The sequence below is a fragment of the Chiloscyllium plagiosum genome, unplaced genomic scaffold (assembly GCF_037043375.1).
Source record: "Chiloscyllium plagiosum isolate Xiang-an unplaced genomic scaffold, Cpla_swu_hap1 HiC_scaffold_35, whole genome shotgun sequence".
Taxonomy (NCBI): domain Eukaryota; kingdom Metazoa; phylum Chordata; class Chondrichthyes; order Orectolobiformes; family Hemiscylliidae; genus Chiloscyllium; species Chiloscyllium plagiosum.
Genome location: NW_028270173.1, coordinates 54,505,536 through 54,522,430, shown reverse-complemented (window position 1 = coordinate 54,522,430; position 16,895 = coordinate 54,505,536). Strand labels below are relative to the sequence as shown.

The following is a 16,895-nucleotide window of genomic DNA, read 5'->3' as shown; positions in this document are numbered from 1 at the left end:
AAGTTTATGAAGAAAAACACCTTTGACCACAAGTCCATCAGGAAGTGGTCAGCACGTAGTGTTCTTGAGACCCTTCGGGAAAAGGAGAGGGCGGATCCTATTGAGCGGTTCCCTGAGCAGACTGTCAAAGCCAGTTGGCAGAATGCCTCATCGCCAGAACTTTCCAACAAGCACCAAGACATGGCTTGGCTGGTGGTGAGAAGGGCTCTGCCTGTGAGATCCTTTCTGCATGCCCGGGCTCTCAGCCGCACCGCACACTGTCCTCGAAGCGCCTGCGGGGCGTCGAGACTGTCACACACCTCCTTCTGGAATGTGCCTATGCAGAGGAAGTCTGGAGAGAAATGCAGTGGTGTTTGTCGAGGTTTGTCCCGAGCAGTGCCGTGACGCGGGACACCGTGCTCTACGGCCTGTTCCCCGGGACGCACACCGCGACGAACATCAACTGTGCCTGGAGGATCATCATCTCGGTGAAGGACGCTCTCTGGGTGGTCCGAATCCTGCTGATCTTCCAGCTGAAGGAGTTGACCCCGACTGAGTGTTGCAGATTGGCGCATTCCATGGTCCAGGATTACGTGTTGAGGGACGCGCTGAAGCTTGGGGCAGCTGCCGCCAAGGCGCGGTGGGGAAAGACCACTGTGTAAAGTCTGCCTGCCTAACGAAGAACAGGGGGCCCATGCAGTCATTTGGGCTCTGCTGACGCCTCAGCTAATTATATGGGCATATGATCAAAAAATGTACAGACCTGTATAAAAATGATAAGTTTTGATCTCTGTATGTACATGTGTACATATGTATGGCATGACCAATTGTACAGACCATCAAATTATTTTATGAATAAAGTATATTTTTGAAATAAAAAAAAAGTGGCGCTCCCAGGACGAGGCTATCCCATTACACTTCGGGTGTGCTGACGCCTGCGATGTCCCCAAATGCGGGATACTCGACTGCAAAATTTGTGGTAGTGGGGGACTGCGTTCGCGCTCTCCCCTGATTTACAAACAAATGGCAGAATCTGAATTGCGGTTTTTCTGGAGGCAGTGCTGTTATGCTGCGACTTGTCTTGTCACTGCTACGTTAACACCCGAGTTTGCTCGGTCAGTCTTTGGTATACCTTTCTTCCCTCTCCAAGCAAGAGCCGTCCTAACTTTAAAACCGTTAAGCCCACCAAACCTCTGCTGCATATGTGACCATTTCCCTCTATTTCCTCACTATATCTCTCAACATGCTGCTTAACCACCTTCCCTCTTAACTGCTCTCAGTCACCATCTGCTCCATGTCTTACCACCGTTTGCTTCTTCGCCAACCTATCAAGCAAGGGCACCAACACCCTGAGCTACAAAGTGCAACGTCCAGCCCACCTCACGCCTGGGGGGAGCAATGCCTCATCTTCCGCCTTCGGACCCTCCAACCACACAGCATCAATGTTGACTTCACCCGTTTCCTCAACTTCCAACCCCCACCTCATCTCAGACCCGACCCTCCACTTGACTTGTCCCACCTGTCCATTTTTCTTCCCACCTATCCACTCCACACTGACCTATCCCCATCAATGCTCCCCAACCCCCACCCACTTGCATGTACCTATCACCTTCACAGCAAGTTTCCCCCAGCTCCACAACCACCTCCAGTCCAATAACCGCTTTCACTCCGCTCCAAGTCTCCAGTCTGCTCAAATTCAGCTCTCAGACTTTCTGTACTGATACAGGCCTCAGCCATCCTGTACTGATCCAGGCCTCGAATCCTGCCCCAACCAGCTCTCAGCCATTCTGTACTGATACAGGCCTCTAATCCACTCCAGTCCAACTCTCAGCCATTCTGTACTGATACAGGCCTCTAATCCACTCCAATCCAACTCTCAGCCATTCTGTACTGATACAGGCCTCTAATCCACTCCAATCCAACTCTCAGCCATTCTGTACTGATCCAGGCCTTAATCCGCCTCCATCCAGCTCTCAGCAATTCTGAACTGATACAGGCCCCTAATCCGCCCCCCTCACCCCCCCCCCCCCCCCGCCCCCCCCCCCCCCCCCACCCATCCAGCTCTCAGCCATTCTGAACTGATACAGTCCTCTAATCCCCCACCATCCAACTCTCAGCTATTCTGTACTGATCCAGGCCTCGAATCCGTCCCCATCCAGCTCTCAGCCATTCTGTAGTGATCCAGGCCTCAAATCCGCACCAATCCAGCTCTCAGTCATCCTGTACTAATTCAGGCCTCGAATCCACTCCAATCCAGCTCTCAGCCATTCGAGACTGTTGCAGCTCTCCATCGGCTCCTCTTCAGCTCACATCTGCTCCACACTGATCCAAGCCTCTGGCTCACTCTGTTCTGCCTCACATCTGCTCCACACTGATCCAGGCCTCCAGCCCACCCTGTTGTGCCTCTCAGACTCTCCACACCACACTAGGCCTCCAGCCCACTCTGATCTGCCTCTCAGCCTCACCACACCACACTAGGCCTCCAGTCCACTGTGTGCTGGGTCACAGCAGCCCCGCACTGATCCAGGTCTCCAGCCCACTTTGTTCTGCCGCACAGCTGCTCCGCAGTAATCCAGATATCCTCACACCTGGGGGGAGCAATGCCTCATCTTCCGCCTTCGGACCCTCCAACCACACAGCATCAATGTTGACTTCACCCGTTTCCTCATCTTCCCACCCCCACCTCATCTCAGACCCGACCCTCCACTTGACTTGTCCCACCTGTCCATTTCCTTCCCACCTATCCACTCCACACTGACCTATCCCCATCAATGCTCCCCAACCCCCACCCACTTGCATGTACCTATCACCTTCACAGCAAGCTTCCCCCAGCTCCACAACCACCTCCAGTCCAATTACCGCTTTCGCTCCGCTCCAAGTCTCCAGTCTGCTCCAATTCAGCTCTCAGCCTTTCTGGACTGATCCAGGCCTCAGCCATCCTGTACTGATCCAGGCCTCAGCCATCCTGTACTGATCCAGGCCTCGAATCCTGCCCCAACCAACTCTCAGCCATTCTGTACTGATACAGGCCTTAATCCGCCCCATCCAGCTCTCAGCCTATCTGTACTGATCCAGGCCTTAATCCGCCCCCATCCAGCTCTCAGCCATTCTGAACTAATACAGGCCTCTAATTCGCCCCTCCCCGCCCCCCCCCCCCCCCCCCTTCCAGCTCTCAGCTATTCTGTCGTGATCCAGGCCTCAAATCCGCACCAATCCAGCTCTCAACCATTCTGTCCTGATGCAGGCCTCCAATCCACTTCAATCCAGCTCTCAGTCATCCTGTACTAATTCAGGCCTCGAATCCACTCCAATCCAGCTCTCAGCCATTCGAGACTGTTGCAGCTCTCCATCGGCTCCTCTTCAGCTCTCAGCTGCTCCGCACTGATCCAAGCCTCTGGCTCACTCTGTTCTGCCTCACATCTGCTCCACACTGATCCAGGCCTCCAGCCCACGCTATTGTGCCTCTCAGCCTCACCACACCACACTAGGCCTCCAGCCCACTCTGATCTGCCTCTCAGCCTCACCACACCACACTCGGCCTCCAGTTCACCGTGTGCTGGGTCACAGCAGCCCCGCACTGATCCAGGTCTCCAGCCCACTTTGTTCTGCTGCACAGCTGCTCCGCAGTAATCCAGATATCCTAATTTAATCTTGTCCCATTTGCCAGCACTTGGCCCTTATCCCTCTGAACCCTTCCTATTCAGATGCCTTTGGCATGTTGTACTTGTACCAACCTCCATCACTTCCTCTGGCAGCTCATTGCGTCCACGCAGCACCCTCTGTGTGAAGTAGTTGCCCCCTAGATCCCTTTGAAATCTTTCTCTTCTCACCTTGTCACTGCTACGTTAACACCCAAGTTTGCTCGGGCAGTCTTTGGTATACCTTTCTTCCCTCTCCAAGCAAGAGCCGTCCTAACTTTAAAACCGTTAAGCCCACCAAACCTCTGCTGCATATGCGACCATTTCCCTCTATTTCCTCACTATATCTCTCAACATGCTGCTTAACCATCTTCCCTCTTAACTGCTCTCAGTCACCATCTGCTCCATGTCTTACCACCGTTTGCTTCTTCGCCAACCTATCAAGCAAGGACACCAACACCCTGAGCTACAAAGTGCAAAATCCAGCCCACCTCACGCCTGGGGGGAGCAATGCCTCATCTTCCGCCTTCGGACCCTCCAACCACACAGCATCAATGTTGACTTCACCCGTTTCCTCATCTTCCCACCCCCACCTCATCTCAGACCCGACCCTCCACTTGACTTGTCCCACCTGTCCATTTCCTTCCCACCTATCCACTCCACACTGACCTATCCCCATCAATGCTCCCCAACCCCCACCCACTTGCATGTACCTATCACCTTCACAGCAAGCTTCCCCCAGCTCCACAACCACCTCCAGTCCAATTACCGCTTTCGCTCCGCTCCAAGTCTCCAGTCTGCTCCAATTCAGCTCTCAGCCTTTCTGGACTGATCCAGGCCTCAGCCATCCTGTACTGATCCAGGCCTCAGCCATCCTGTACTGATCCAGGCCTCGAATCCTGCCCCAACCAACTCTCAGCCATTCTGTACTGATACAGGCCTTAATCCGCCCCATCCAGCTCTCAGCCTATCTGTACTGATCCAGGCCTTAATCCGCCCCCATCCAGCTCTCAGCCATTCTGAACTGATACAGGCCTCTAAACTGCCCCCACCCCCGCCCCCCCCCCCCCCCACCATCCAGCTCTCAGCCATTCTGAACTAATACAGGCCTCTAATTCGCCCCTCCCCGCCCCCCCCCCCCCCCCTTCCAGCTCTCAGCTATTCTGTCGTGATCCAGGCCTCAAATCCGCACCAATCCAGCTCTCAGCCATTCTGTCCTGATACAGGCCTCCAATCCACTTCAATCCAGCTCTCAGTCATCCTGTACTAATTCAGGCCTCGAATCCACTCCAATCCAGCTCTCAGCCATTCGAGACTGTTGCAGCTCTCCATCGGCTCCTCTTCAGCTCTCAGCTGCTCCGCACTGATCCAAGCCTCTGGCTCACTCTGTTCTGCCTCACATCTGCTCCACACTGATCCAGGCCTCCAGCCCACGCTATTGTGCCTCTCAGCCTCACCACACCACACTAGGCCTCCAGCCCACTCTGATCTGCCTCTCAGCCTCACCACACCACACTCGGCCTCCAGTTCACCGTGTGCTGGGTCACAGCAGCCCCGCACTGATCCAGGTCTCCAGCCCACTTTGTTCTGCTGCACAGCTGCTCCGCAGTAATCCAGATATCCTAATTTAATCTTGTCCCATTTGCCAGCACTTGGCCCTTATCCCCCTGAACCCTTCCTATTCAGATGCCTTTGGCATGTTGTACTTGTACCAACCCCCATCACTTCCTCTGGCAGCTCATTGCGTCCACGCAGCACCCTCTGTGTGAAGTAGTTGCCCCCTAGATCCCTTTGAAATCTTTCTCTTCTCACCCTAAACTATGCCCTCTAAATTTGGAATCCTTTACCCCAGGGAAAGCAGCAGGTAAATCAGACACGGAAGAAAAGGACGATTACATTTTAATCACAGGCCAGTTTATTTTACACAGAGGGTGGTGAGTGCTCGGAATGTGCAGCCAGACGAGGTGGTGGTGGTCTCAGTTTCGTGTCTCATCCAACATCATGTTGAGAAATATGTTTCCCTGGCACCCTTAATCTTGTATGTGATTTCAACCTGAAGTCACTAATCTGATTGAAGAGAGATTTGCAAAGCTGCAGCTAAACATTGTAGAAAGTCGAGGTAAATTGGTTTTAAAAAATGCTTCTAGTTTCACAACCAAAGATTGTAAGTTGCTTTTATTCGCGTTGACATCAAATTCGGACGAGTGTTTGAAAACAAAGTTGGAACTTTCCCTCCTGTTTTTCCGCGAATCAGGAGGCAGCCTGAAGGAAACAGGGGCGGGGCGCGTCCTTTTAAGGGATAGATGCAGATAAGCAGCGCAGGCGCAGCCGTGGGTGGTATTTGAGTAAAACGGGAGTCCTGGAGACATTCGGTGATCCATTTGAAGAATGAAGCTGATCGACAGGCAGGGCAGGTTGGGGAAGTGAATGTTCGATGTTGCAAAAGTGAGTGAGTGTGAGAGTGAGAGGGAGCGGCTGTTGTGGGGTGTGAGTGAGTGTGAGTGCTGAGCATACTTACCTGGCAGGGGAGATGACATGATCATTGCGGTGGCGCTCCCAGGACGAGACTATCCCATTGCACTTCGGGTGTGCTGACGCCTGCGATGTCCCCAAATGCGGGATACTCGACTGCAACATTTGTGTTAGTGGGGGACTGCGTTCGTGCTCTCCACTGATTTACAAACCAATGACAGAATCTGAATTGCGGTTTTTCTGGAGGCAGTGCTGTTATGCTGCGACTTGTTTTGTCACTGCTACGTTAACACCCAAGTTTGTTTGGGCAGTCTTTGGTATACCTTTCTTCCCTCTCCAAGCAAGAGCCGTCCTAACTTTAAAACCGTTAAGCCCACCAAACCTCTGCTGCATATGCGACCATTTCCCTCTACTTCCTCACTATATTTCTCAACATGCTGCTTAACCACCTTCCCTCTTAACTGCTCTCAGTCACCATCTGCTCCATGTCTTACCACCGTTTGCTTCTTCACCAACCTACCAAGCAAGGGCATCAACACCCTGAGCTACAAAGTGCAAAATCCAGCCCACCTCACGCCTGGGGGGAGCAATGCCTCATCTTCCGCCTTCGGACCCTCCAACCACACAGCATCAATGTTGACTTCACCCGTTTCCTCATCTTCCCACCCCCACCTCATCTCAGACCTGACCCTCCACTTGACTTGTCCCACCTGTCCCAAAACAGCTGTTATTTTATCTCTAATATTTTGTACAAGGTTCCAGAAACTTCCTCACGTGCCTCCTTTAGCGTTCTGGGATATTTCCCCATCAGATCCGTGGGACCTGTCCACCTTAATGCTTTTTAAAGGCCCCCAACCCCACCTGTTGTTTAATGTTGAGATGCCCGGAGTACCAACATACCTGTCCCTAAACTCCCCATCCACCATGCCCTTCTGCTTTATGAATACTGGTGCAAAGTATTCGCCACCAACATCACCCACTTCCACCAACCCCACACATAGATTTAGGTTCTGTTGTGTCACGTGTACTCAAGTACAGGAGTACGGTGGAAAGTATATAATGTCGCCACACACGGGGTCACCTTCCAAATAAACTTTAGTACTAACTATTAAAAGTTTAAACGAAAAACACCACCCAACACCAGGTTATAGTCCAACAGGGTTTATTTGGAAATACAAGCTTTCGGAGCACTGCTTCTTCAGGTGGTTGTAGAGATACAAGACACAGAACTTGTACCAAATACACCGGCGTCTCCAAATCATCACCGAACACAGTTCGTGGCTGGGGATCAGCCCTTGATCGCGGATTGAGGATCAGCCCTTGATCGCGGATTGAGGATCAGCCCTTGATCGCGGATTGAGGATCAGCCCTTGATCGCGGATTGAGGATCAGTCCTTGATCGCGGATTGAGGATCAGCCCTTGATCGCGGATTGAGGATCAGCCCTTGATCGCGGATTGAGGATCAGTCCTTGATCGCGGATTGAGGGTCAGCCCTTGATCGCGGATTGAGGGTCAGCCCTTGATCGCGGATTGAGGATCAGCCCTTGATCGCGGATTGAGGATCAGCCCTTGATCGCGGATTGAGGATCAGCCGTTGATTGTCGAGTTGAGTCTTTCACACCCAGAGCCAGCTACCAGGCAGGGTTCAGCAAACAATCTGGCGCCTTCGGTGACCTGTGGGGAAAGAAAACAAAGTGGTTAAGGTTTCAACTTGCATCTGAACAGCATTAACACGGACGCACTGCTCGAGTAACTAACGTAACTAACTCAGTCAGAACAGAAAAGTGTAGTTCAGTTGGAAACTCCTGAATCGAAACCGGTTACTTTCTGAGCTAACCTTTAAAAAATAGGGGGAAGTAAGATGGAAGAGAATGGCAGAAGATAGGGTAGAAGTAGCAAGGTAGAGATTGACAGCCGAAAGAGGGAAGGAATGAAGGTAGTCCAAGTGAAGAGAGCGCTTAGCTTGGGTAAAGCCTTTGCTTGATGCAGCCGTCCGAGTGGTTGGTGTCCTCGAAGAGTCCCAGCAGGCAAAGTCTGGCTGGCCTCTTGCAGGACCATGGGGGCCGAGCTCTGGAAGCTCAGGTGGGTCTTGAAGCCCTGGGCGATGTCCCGTAGCGGGCGCTGGAAGGGCAGCTTGCGGATCAGCAGCTCGGTGGGGTTCTGGTAGCGGCGGATCTCTGGCAGTCCCACGGTCCTTTCCCCTCCCAGTGAACTTCCGCGCCGTCTGCTTCGTCCTCGCCCATCCCCACTCTCTCCCATCCCCATCCTCTCCCCCTCATCCCCACCCACTGTCTCCCCGCCCACTCTCTTAACCCCCTCCCCCCCATAGTCTCACTCACTCTCACACACACTCACTCACTCACTCACTCACTCACTCACTCACTCACTCACTCACACTCTCTCACACACACACCCATCCACCCCGCCCCTCCTTTTATACAGTCCTGAGCCACTGGCGGCTGGCGCCCGGCGTTTTCTGATTGGTCCATTAAAGCCTTCGTCTGATTGGTGCATAAAGCACCCCCGCTGATCTCACTGATTGGTTGATATTGCGCTTTGTGATTGGACAGTTTGACAATCCGGGAACAATCACCCCCATATTTGGGAAACACAAAGTTTGAGCTTTAACCTCTGTGTTGCTGGACAGAATTGCATCAGGCTGCCTTATTAGGTTATGATGCTCGTGTTCAGCACAGGGTGCTGTTGTTTTGAGCGCATAACATTTTTTTTCTATTTTGTATGTTTTGTTCACACAAATCTTTGTTACATTCACAGCTGATGGTGCCATTCACATTCATAGAACAGATTCCGTCGTTGATTTCACTGGATTAAATGCCCATCCTCTTGGCTTCAGCTTGGGTCACTCAGCACATCGTCCTGGACCTTGGAATGTGCCAGTCTGCAACACTCAGTCAGGGGCTGGGAGATTTGTCATAACCAAAGCAATCATTTTGTCACATACTAAAAACCTGGAAACCATTTTGAATCTTATGTTAGTGTCTGTCTGTCATTCGTTCCCTGGCTCAGTGAGGTGGTTGAACTTGCAGCTGCACAAATACCTAACAGTGAAGTCTTTCCCAGCTCTTCCTTTACAAGAACCTCTTGTATAAGACACTTTACAAGACACTTGCTTATCAGCTAATAACCAACACTTTCCAGACACTATGTGACTGAGGCTAGTGACTGGGCAAAGTGCCTGAACTCGCCTTATCCTGCAATTAACAGTTGATGCTGCTAGATTAGCAGAGCGCATGATGTGGAGGAGGAGGTCTTGGGCTGGGATGAACAAAGTTAAAAATCACACAAGCCCAGGTTCTGGTCCAAGAGGTTTATTTGGATCACTAGCTTTCAGAGTGCTGCTCCATCATCAGGTTGCTGTGGAGAATAGGACCAAGACACATAACTTATCGTGAAGGATTACAGTGTCATCCAACTGAAATGATATATTGAACAAACCTGGATTGTTGTTAAGTCTTTCATCATTTAGAATATTTTAATTCATTAATACGTAAATCCCAGAACTTCTTTTAAGTCACCTTTTCAAGATAACTTAAGGTTTCATAACAAATGGTGATAATTCAGCTCAGACAATGCATTAAAGGGGTGAGGTTAGAGTCTGTCTGTATCCCAACCTTTCCTGAAGAAGGGCTTATGCCCGAAATGTCGATTCTCCTGCTCCTCGGATGCTGCCTGACTTGCTGTGCTTTTCCAGCACCACACTCTCGACTCTGATCTCCAGCATCTGCGGTTCTCACTTTCTCCCAGATATCCCAATTTTGAGTCAGACTGGTTCTATTTCCAAAGTGGAATTTACAAAATGTTACATATATTGACTGCCTGCAGATTAAGCATTTTGTGAACAAAATAGAATGTATCTGCAAATATAATTCTGCCAATACAAATTCACCCCATCGACTAATATGTGTGTGCACGTCTTTCAGAGACAGAGAGAGCGAGGGTATGTGCGTGTGAGTGGGTGAGTGTGAGTGAAAGTGAGAGAGTGTGTGTTTGCATGTGTGAAAGCTTGGTGAAAGTGTGTATGTGGATGTGATGGAGTATAACTGAGAGGGTGTGAGTATGGGAGGTGTATGTTTGTGTGTATGAGAGAGAGCTTGTGTATGAGAGAGGATCTGCATGACTGTGTGAGGATGTAAGAGTGTTTGTGTATGTGTGAGAGAGTGTGTATCGTGTAGTGGGGTCACCTGTAGTCCAGGTTGAATCCATTCCCATGGGTACCGAACTTAGTTATCAGCCTCTGCGAGGCCACTCTGATTTGTTGTATATCCCAAAGTCCTCCTTGGAAGATGTTCACTCGATGATCTGAGGCCAAATTTCCCTGACTGCTGAATTCTGGGAGGGAACACCCCTGCCTGGTGATTGTTGTGCGGTGTCATCTGTTGTTGTAGCGTCTGCTTGGTCTCACCAATGAACCATACCTCGGGGCATCCTTGCCTGCAGTGTATGAGGTAGACAGCGCTGGCCGAGACAAAGATTGTGATACAGCCAGACCTGCTGCGTACACGGTGCGTGGTGTCCCCACGTATAATGGTGGTATCCGTGTCGACACTCTGACATGTGTTGCAGGGTTGCCATGATAGGGCTGTAGAGTGTTGTGGTCGATGTTATCCTGCAGGCTGGGCAGTTTGCTGTGAATAATGGTCTGTTTAAGGTTTGGCAGTTGACTAAAGGTGAAAAGTGGTGGCGTAGGGAAGGTCTTGGTGATAACGTGTTGCAAGCTGTGAAGAACATGGTGTCGTTTTTCACCAGCCTGAAAAAGAAGCCCGAAACTCCACTCGTTGTTTCTTGCCCAATAGTCAATTCTGTAGCCAGGTCAAAATGCGCCAATGTGCATCGATGAGAGCATCCTAACCAAACCCACCCCCTACCTACCCTATGCACCCTAACCTGCACGTGTTCAGACTGTGGAGGAAACCCACACAGACACAGGGCGAAGGTGCAAGCTGCACACAGACAGTTGCCGGAGGGTGGAACCGAACCTGGATTCCTGGCGCTGTGAGGCTGCAGTGCTAACTACTGAGCCACTGTACCACCCGGGTTTCTATATCATTGATTCAGGTTAAGGAACTGCCACAGCCAGGAAATGATGTCAAGCTCGGAGTTTATACTGTGGAATGTTGGGGTCGGACAACTCCAGAGGAAATCCTGACAATTATTGCTTGGGAAAGGGCATGGAACTTTGGAGGATTTGTTCCCACGTCGTGTTGCAGGGAGGGAATGCCCCACAGAATGGAGCGTTTGCAGCAGTCTCCATCCATCCTTCTCACAGAAAGTTTGATGCATTCGTGACGGAAAAGGGAAAAAGAGCGTGGCTTGTTGGGGAGGCGATGGGATATTGGTACGAACCACAGCTCAGGAGATGTTCTGAGGCGCAGGTTCCAATCCCCTTGTGACAGATGCTGGAATTTGAATCCTAAAAATAAATCAGGAATTGGATGTCCTTAAAGGTTAGATTTTGAAGTATCATTGTTAAAGGGATTATGGTGATAGTGCGAGTAAATGGGAACTGTTCAATCAGCCATGGCTACATTAAATGGCGGGCTAAATGGTCTGCTGTCCCTGTGTTCCTGGGGATGAGAGGTGGTAATCACAACAGAATCAGGTTTGTGAGATCTTCTGATAACAATGTAGGAAAACGTGAGGACTACAGATGCTGGAGAGTCAGAGTTGAAGAGTGTGGCCCTGGAAATGTACAGCCAGTCAGGCAGCATCCGAGGGGCAGGAGAGTCCACGTTTCAGGCATAAACCCTTCATGAGGAAGGGCTTTTCACTTGTTTTTGAGCTGGAACTTCAACTGGCCGTTATGTGCAGTGCAGGGGTTACTCCAGCAGAGGGAGGCAGTGGTCCATCTACTGCGGTCTGTGGAGCTGACTGTGACTGGAGCTGACCGTTTTCCAGCATTAAGGAAGATATTCACCCCAGCTGCCTGCACAGTTACAATGCTCCCCTCACAAGGTAGCAACAGGAGTAGACCATTCAGCCTGTAGATGCTGCCCCACCGCTCATTTAGGTCATGGCTTTACATCATTTCTCTCAATGATGTGGATATGAATTTAGGAAATATGGTTAGTAAATTTGCAGATGATGCCAAAATTGATGGTACAGGGTAACTTTCTCTCCCTCCCTCCCCTGGTTTACAAGATTTGGGCTGACAAGTGACAAGTAACATTCATGCCACACAAATGCCAGGCTATGACCATCACCAATGCAAGACAATCTAACCACGCCCCTTCACATTCAATGGTGTTACCCTCCCTGAATCCCCCACTATCAACATCCTGGGGGTTATCATTGACCAGACACTCAACTGGACTTACCACATAAACACAGCGGCTACAAGAACAGGTCAGAGGCTAGGAATATTCTGGCGAGTAACACATCTCTTGAGTCTCCAAAGCCTGTCCACCACCTACAAAGTGCAAGTCAGGAGTGTGATGGAATACTCCCCACTTGCCTGGGTGGGTGCAGCTCCAACAACACTCAAGAAGCTTGACACCATCCAGGACAAAGCAGCCCTCGCTTGTTTGGCACCACATCCACAAGCATCCACTCCCTCCACCACCGATGCTCAGTAGCAGTAGTGTGTAATATCTACAAGATAGAACATAGAACATTATAACGCAGTACAGGCCCTTCGGCCCTCGATGTTGTGCCGACCTATCATACCAATCTGAACCCCATCTAACCTACACTATTCCATGTACGTCCATATGCTTGTCCAATGACAACTTAAATGTACCGAAAGTTGGCACTGCAGAAATTCACCAAAGATTCTCAGACAGCGCCTTGCAATCTAGACTACGTCTATCTAAAAGGACAAGGACAGCAGATACACGGGAACACCACTTCTTGCAAGTTGCCATCCAAGCCACTCACCATCAAGAAGGGATTAGATTAGATTAGATTCCCTACAGTGTGGTAACAGGCCCGTTGGCCCAACAAGTCCACACCGACCCTATAACCCAGCCAGACCCATTTCCCTCTGACTAATGCACCTAATACTATGGACAATTTAGAATGGCCAATTAACCTGACCTGCACATCTTTGGACTGTGGGAGGAAACCGGAGCACCTGGAGGAAACCATGCAGACACAGAGAGAATGTGCAAACTACACACAGACAGACGCCCACAGCTGGAATTCAACCTGGGTCCCTGGTATTGTGAGGCAGCAGTGCTAACCACTGAGCCACCATGTTACCCTCATGGGTCTAGGTAGGATGCTGTTCGGAGGGTTGGTGCAGACCTGTTGGGCTGAATGGCCTGTTCCCACACTGTGGAGATATATCGCCGTTCCTTCACTGTCACTGGGTCAAAATCCTGGAATTCCCTCCCCACAGCAGGTGGGCAGCAGTGATTCAAGAAGGCAGCTCACCACCATCTTCAGAAGGGGGCAACTAGGGACGGGCAGTGACTGCTGGGCCCAGACAGTGATGCCCATATCCCATGGGAGAATGAAATAAAATTGAGACCAAGAGGTATCCAATTTAAAAGAGTAATGAGGAGGAAGTGTTGTGAATTGATTAGCCCAGAGGGTGGTGGATGCCAGGACATTGATTAATGTTAAGGAGGAGATAGACAGATTTTTAATTAGCAATGGGTTGAAGGGATATAGAGAGTGAGAAGGAAAGTGGGGTTGAAGCTGAGATGAGGTTAGCTTTCGTCATATCAAATGGTGGAGCAGGCTCAAGGGGTTCAATTGGTCAGTTCTGCTCCCACCTCTTGAGTTCCAACATTTTTATGTAAGTGAGATGCTTCAGCAATAGCAGTAGAAGGTGACATGGAAGGGAGAGAGAGAGAGAGAGAGAGAGAGTGGGGTGGCACGGTTACTCAGTGGTTAGCACCAATGCCTCACCGCGCTATTGACCCTGGTTCAATCCCAGCCTCGGGCAACTGTCTGTGTTGAGTTTGCACATTCTCCCCTGTGTCTGCGTGGGTTTCCTCCGGGTGCTCCGGTTTCCTCCCACCATCCAAAGATGTGCAGGTCAGGTGGATTGACAACAGTAAATTGCCCCATAGTGTCCTGGGATGTGCAGGTTAGGGTGGAATGGCCCACGTGCAGGCTAGGTGCATTGGCCATGAGGAGGACAGGGAGTGGGTGGGATGCCCTTTGGAAGGTTGGTGTGGATCTGTTGGGCCGAATGGCCTGTTTCCACACTTGTGCGGATTCTATCTCTTCTCTAAATGCACAAAGATTAATCCTGGTCTGCTCCATTCCTGTGGACACTGCAAGTTGCAAGCAGAGATCTGTTTAAACGACAGACCCAGGGATACATAGGTGTTCCAAAAGGCACGATGAATTCTCTATCATGTGACCTCTCAGTGTTGTATACATGAGCCTGTGCAACAGAGAAAAAGTACAAACCTGCCCATCTCCACGCTCTGACTCAAAACAGCAAGCGACCAGCCACCAGCCCAGGCCCCACCCTCTGGGCAGTGACAGGCATTGGGTGATACAGTTGGAATGCATCAATGGAGCCCTTTACAAAGCAGCCTCAGGGATGGGTCTGCAGAACTGTCTGCCCCAGGCTGGGACTAGCCCATATACAAAACAAGTAGTGGCTCTGTTTTGGTGTCCAACAAGAAACTATTTTCCTTTTCAGCTGTGATTCCTCAATTATCACAGAGAGCAAAATGGGCTGTCGCAGATTAACAGTTCACTTCAGTATAGGAGTTGGAGGTCATGTTGTAGTTGTACAGGACCTTGGTTAGGGCTCTTTTGGAATATTGCATTCAGTTCTGGTCTCCCTGCTGTAGGAAGGATGTTGTGAAACTTGAAAGGGTTCAGAGGGATCTGGGTCAAATGCTGACAAAAGGGAGTTGATTAATTTAGGATATCTGGTCAGCATGGAGGAGTTGGACTGAAGGGTCTGTTTCCATGCTGTACATCTCTGAGACTCGATGACCTCATACTCATTACATCTTGTTCTGAATCACTGGGGTGGCTGGTAGTCAAGGAGTATTCCCCAGTTTCCCCGACTTTCTGATAGAAATCACAGACCAGGTTTCTGCATGGAACAAGAATCGATGTTTATTACAAGAAATTAGTCTCTAACTTCAGGTAACCATGATGTGGAGGAACTGGTGTTGGACTGGGGTGGACCACGTTAAAAACCACACAACACTTGGTTATAGTCCAACAGGTTTATTTGGAAACACTAGCTTACTTCCCAATAAGCCTTTTGGACTATAACCTGGTTCCACCGGCGTATAATTACTAACTTCTAATCCCCTTCGAAACTCCCCTGTCACACACATACACCCACAGACAAATGAGAGGGTAAAACAGATTGATCACAGGAAAGACTGGAAAGACAGTTCAATCGTGTTCATTCCCAGATTCTGTTGTCAAAATGATCTCATAGACTCACAGAGTCATAGACATATCCAGCATGGAAACAGACCCTTCGGTCCAACCCGTCCATGTCGACCAGATATCCCAACCCAATCTGGTCCCACCTTCCAGCACCCGGCCCATATCCCTCCAAATCAATCCTATTCATATACCCATCCAAATGCCTCTTAAATGTTGTAATTGAACCAGCCTCCGCCACTTCCTCTGGCAGCTCATTCCATACACATATCACTCTCTGTGTGAAAAAAATTGCACCTTAGGTCTCTTTTATATCTTTCCCCTCTCACCCTAAACCTATGCCTTTTATTTCTGGACTCACCCACCCCAGGGAAAAGACTTTGTCTATTTATCCTAGCTATGCCCATCCTGATTTTGTAAACGTCTACAAGGTCACCCTCAGCCTCCGACGCTCCAGGGAAAACAGCCCCAAGCCTGTTCAGCCTCTCCCTACAGCTCAAAACCTCCAAACCTGGCAACATCCTTGTAAATCTTTTCTGAACCCTTTCAAGTTTCACAACATCTTTCCGATATGAAGGAGACCAGAATTGCATGCAATATTCCAACTGTGGCCTAACCAATGTCCTGTACAGCCGCAACATGACCTCCCAACTCCTGTACTCAATACTCTGACCAAAAAAAGAAAGCATACCAAACGCCTTCTTCACTATCCTATTTACCTGTGACTTCACTTTCAAAGAGCTATGAACCTGCACGCCAAGGTCTCTTTGATCAGCAACCCTCCCTAGGACCTTACCATTAAGTGTATAAGTCTTTCTGCTGGCCAACACATTGCAGTACTCCTTACTCTGAATGCTTGCAGAGGCAGCAGATGGCTGGTACCACATAAAAAATGCCTCTGACTTATCAGTTACAAGCCACAACTTACAACTATTGATGCAGGAAAGATAAGACCATAAGACATGGAGCAGAAATTAGGCCATTCAGCCCATTGAGTCTGCTCCACCATTCAGTCATGTCTGATAAGGTTCTCAATGCCATTCTCCCATAACCCTTGATCCCCATGATACTCAAACTGCTTTTCATCAGGTGCTTTGACTGCAGTGAACAGAGAGACCACTCCTGAACTGAGCAAGTACTGTACTCCCCTCTTTCTCTTTGAAATTTGTTCCCAGCTTCAGGCTTTCCAGAGACCTGAGAACCAATCACTCAGTTGTTGCAGGCAGAACAGTCTCTGTGCGGGAGAAGGGAATACCATTTTGCCTACTGACCACTTCCTTACAGAAAACATGTTTGGCTCTAGCGAAAGAGGGCCTACCCACAATGCCACTGGTACCTCAAATTAGCTACACTCAGGAACTAACAGTAAAAGAGCCAATACCTGAGCCATTACCTAATTGGAGGAACATGTTTTCTAAACAACCCGCTAATGGGATTCTCGACCTCACAATGGCACTGCACCTCCAGAATCCACA

At 49.9% G+C, this 16,895-nt stretch overlaps 1 non-coding gene and 1 pseudogene across 1 annotated transcript; both read left to right on the top strand.

Annotated features, from left to right (window-relative positions):
• The first annotated feature begins 852 nt into the window (after nucleotides 1–852).
• Nucleotides 853–990, top strand: LOC148140932 (U1 spliceosomal RNA; annotated as a pseudogene).
• Nucleotides 991–6,127: 5,137 nt separating this feature from the next.
• LOC148140931 (U1 spliceosomal RNA) lies at nucleotides 6,128–6,291 on the top strand. The gene has a single exon (XR_015753155.1). It is a non-coding gene; the product is annotated as a U1 spliceosomal RNA (small nuclear RNA).
• Nucleotides 6,292–16,895: the final 10,604 nt, after the last annotated feature.